Source organism: Mandrillus leucophaeus, unplaced genomic scaffold (assembly GCF_000951045.1).
Source record: "Mandrillus leucophaeus isolate KB7577 unplaced genomic scaffold, Mleu.le_1.0 Scaffold9783, whole genome shotgun sequence".
Lineage (NCBI taxonomy): Eukaryota > Metazoa > Chordata > Mammalia > Primates > Cercopithecidae > Mandrillus > Mandrillus leucophaeus.
In genome coordinates, this window is record NW_012110678.1 from 1 (window position 1) to 4,187 (window position 4,187).

The window sequence follows — 4,187 nt, forward strand, 5'->3', positions numbered from 1 at the left end:
GAGTAGCCTTGTCTGAAGTTGTTATTTTGTGAGACTGTTTATGTCTAACAGGGGAGTGACATGTCCTTACTGTGAGTGCCAGGTCAGCATCCGAATGTCAGAGGCTGCTCCTTTTTCTCACTTTTTTTCTCATTAATCAGACTATAGTCCATGAGATAACTCATGCTCTGAGTGGTTATGTCATTTGCCATGGAGCTAATCAGTGAACCTTCTGAGTGCAGGCGGCCTGAGTCCAAAGCTCACGCTCTTGCCTGTGAAGCTTTATGGCCTCCCTCATGCTTGGAAAAGAAAAAGCAATCTACAAAGCAATACTTTATACTTTGGTTAATACTTTGACATTTAGCCCTGTTTTTACCACATTTCTTTTAAGCACCTGCTGCCAAAGAGGAGTGGCGCCACCAGCATGGCTGGGCTGTGTGGATTATACAGCTACATTCTCGTAATCAAAGAGCTAATAGGGTGATGCCAGCCTCTGAGGGAAGCCTCACTGCCTTCCCATCTCTGTTCAGAGGCTACTGGATCCCAGTGCACAGTCCTCTGCTACACAAAGCTGACCGATGCCCAGACCTGTGCAAAATTGATAAATGCTAGAGAGAAGGGTACAGTGCTGTACACTGACTTTGGCCTAGAAGCCATCATCTTCATGGCCCAGGGAGACATGAGGCAGTCCCTGAACAACTTGCAGTCCATCTTCCCAGGATCTGGCTTCAGTTACAGCAAGAATTTGTTCAGGGTCTGCAACGAAGCCACCCCCTACTCATGAAGGAGGTGATCCAGCATTGTGTGAATGCCGATGTCAAGGAAACCTACAAGGAAGGATCAGAGAGAGGCCAAATTTGCGGCTTGGACATCATGAAGAAGCTGTTGTAGTAGTCTAAGAAGATAAAGGAGAGTTTTAGAATTCTACATTTGTCTGACTGGTGGTTCTTAGCTCCAGCCCCAAGTCAGCATCTCCAGTTCACCTATGGCATCTGGGCTACTCACCAGAAGATGTCATTGGCAACATCTTCCAAGTGTGTAAAAGTTTCCAAATGGGAGAACAATTGATAAAGTGGAGTTCGTCAAGGAAATTGGATACACTGGTATGAAAGCAGCAGAGAAGTGAACTCCCTTCTGCAGACAACTGGGCTCCTGGCCAGGCTGTGTCAGAAGACAATGGCCCTGGTGGCCAGTTAGAGCAGAGGCTTTATTGATTGAGTTACAAGAATCCTCATCCCTGGAATACAGGAGGCACAGCCTTCTGAAGTAGGGGGCATGGGTAGGGAATGCCATCTGAGGCTGGTGCCAGCATACACTGTACTTTAAACCCTCGTGGTTTTCACGTTGCTTCTAGCTGATCTCTGTTCCACGAGTGTTTGCATTCAACCTCAGACTCACTGATGAGGTGATGGGGCAGGGCAGAAAGGCTCAGAGAAGCTCAGGGCAGGCACCTCATCTGTGTGTGAGTTGGCATTTAGCTAATAAAACCTTGCAGTGTTTGTTGTAAGGTGACCACATGAGGCCTCAAGGAAAACCAGCTTCCTGTCTCTGCCCTCGCTTGTTCCTCTCCTTTCTACTTGTCGCTCCTAGCAGCCTGCAAATAAGAAGATGACTAGATAGTAGATTGGACAAGCTAATCTCAATTCTTCTAGAAGCATGAAGGGACCAGTTCCCTGGGGTGAGGGCAGAGTTTGCTATAATTTCCTATTTAGATAGACTTCTCAGAACCAGGGCAATGAGCCCTTCAGGAAAGGCTTGCTGAGGGGGTGGCGTGGCACCACACAAAAACTCCAGCATGATGACTTTCCCATGTTTTCGAGGGAACTTTTTGCTTTCGCTTTAGAATTCCCCAGTGCATTTTATATTAATTTGCAGAATTGCCTCTTTATTTGCAAGGGTGCTATTTTTTCCCATTTTTTAAATTAAAATGTCAATCGTATATAAAAAAAGAGATGCATGACTGCATATGATACCACCGTATATTAATTGCTAAGAAGCAGGAAGGTGGGTGGTAAAATCAACTGCTGGCTGGACCTCAAACACCAGCAAAACTCTAGAATTGGCTACTGCTGTTGTAACATTCATTTCTCATATCAGAAGAAATAAAAATTAGAATTACTAAGGAGTGGGAGGACTTAGGGCACAACACAGCATTCCCAGTTTTTCCCTTTTGCTTATTATCTCCGCTGTTATAAAGTCCCATTATGGCCGGGTGTGGTGGCTCACACCTGTAATCCCAACACTTTGGGAGGCCAAGGCTGGAGGATCATTTGAGCTCAGGAGTTTGAGACCAGCTTGGGCAACATGGCAAGACCCCATTTCTATTTTTGTTTAAGCCCGATTAAATCGGCCAGGCACGGTGGCTCACACCTGTAATCCCAGCACTTTGGGAGGCTGAGGCAGGCAGATCACCTGAGATCAGGAGTTCAAGACCAGCCTGGCCAACATGGTGAAACCCTGACTCTACTAAAGATACAAAAATTAGCTGGGTGTGGTGGCAGGTGCCTATAATCCCAGCTACTCGGGAGGCTGAGGCAGGAGAATCGCTTGAAGCTGGGAGGCGGAAGTCACAGTGAGCTGAGATAGCACCATTGCACTCCAGCCTGGGTGACAAGAGCAAGACTTCATTTCAAAAAAAAAAAAGCCCCATTAAATTGATCAAGTACAGGGTGCTTGTGTCATCCTACACACTGAAAGTTGCACATCCTGAACTTTGATGTAAGTGTGTTATGCCTATGTATGTTGAGCATTTGAAATAGGCTCCATAGACCATGATAACAATAAATTTCAGACAAGGGATGACTTTCACACATCCCCCCTCCCAGGCATTTATTGAGTATCCTGTATGTGCCAGTCCTCTATGCCAATTAGTGAGAACACAAAAATAAAGATGGAATAGTCCCTGCCTTTATGGGGCTCTCCCATCTGTTTTGAGGGACTGATGTCTAAACAAAATAATTAGATAAGTGATAGTTACCATTATAGTGGTATGAACATGAGGTGCTATGGAGGCAGTATTTAATTCAGCCCAGAAGATGAGGAAGGGTTCAGGAAAATCTTTTACAGAGAAACTGATGCTTGAGCTGAGACTTGAAGAAAGGGCAAAATTTCTCCGGTTGAAAAATAAACTAGTGTCTCATTGAGAAGGATCAATATTTTGAAAAACAAGAACAACATGAAATAATGTTGTGCATTTGGGAAATGACAAGTGGTTTGGTGTGATCAAACAGAAAGCATGGGGACAGACAGAGGAGGCCAGGTCTAGGATGCCATGCTAAGGGATCAATATTGGATCCTGGAGACAATGGGAGTCTATGAAATATTTCAAGCAAATGAACAGCATGACTTGATGTGTTTTGATTCTCATCACTCCAGCATCTGGCCGAGTGCAGTTTGGAGGAAGACAAGACTGGGCAGTCAGGAGGCTGTTGAAAGTCCAGCTGAGATACGATAAAACCCTATGTAAGACAGCTACAATGGCAGGGGTTTTGGGGTGGGGGGTAGTTGGGGCAGAGGAGAGAAGGAGAAAGATTTGAAAAAAGGTTGGAGAAATACAAGACTATGCCATTCTGGAACAAGAGCAACGTTCTGGGATATGCATTTTCTGGCCCCTTTATTGCTTTTCCTGTCTTCTTACCAGTGCTCTACTTTAAGTGCTGGTATCTCTGCTCTGATTCTCTCACTGTGTACATATGAAACTTTATAGAACAAGAAAGAGTGCTACAAAGCAGAGAGCACATCTGCCTTTAGGTCTAAAGAGAATGTTAGATGGGGCACAGTGACTCATGCCTGTAATCCCAGCACTTTGGGAGGCCGAGGCAAACATATTGCTTGAGGAGATCAAGACCAGACTGGGCAACATAGTGAGACCCTGTCTCTACATAAAGAAAATACAAAAAATTAGCTGGGTGTGGTGGCATGCACCTATAGTCCCAGCTACTCAAGAGGCTGAGGTGGGAGCTTGAGCTTGAGTGTGGGAGGCAGAGACTGCGGTGAGCTAAGATTGCATCATTGCACTCTAGCCTGGGCAACAGAGCAGAACTCTGTCTCAAAAAATAAATAAATAGAATAAAGAGAATGTTAGTACAATTCCTAATAAGGCATTGCCTGGGGATGGCTAAAATACATGATTTCCTTGTCAAAATATAAAGGGATAAACCACAGCAGTGTTTTGGCCCAAGAACTATTTGGTGCTTATTAAAAATATA

General features: G+C 44.9%; 1 pseudogene; it reads left to right on the forward strand.

Annotated features, from left to right (window-relative positions):
• Positions 1–509: 509 nt before the first annotated feature.
• LOC105532638 lies at positions 510–1,176 on the forward strand (annotated as a pseudogene).
• The last annotated feature ends 3,011 nt before the right edge of the window (positions 1,177–4,187 follow it).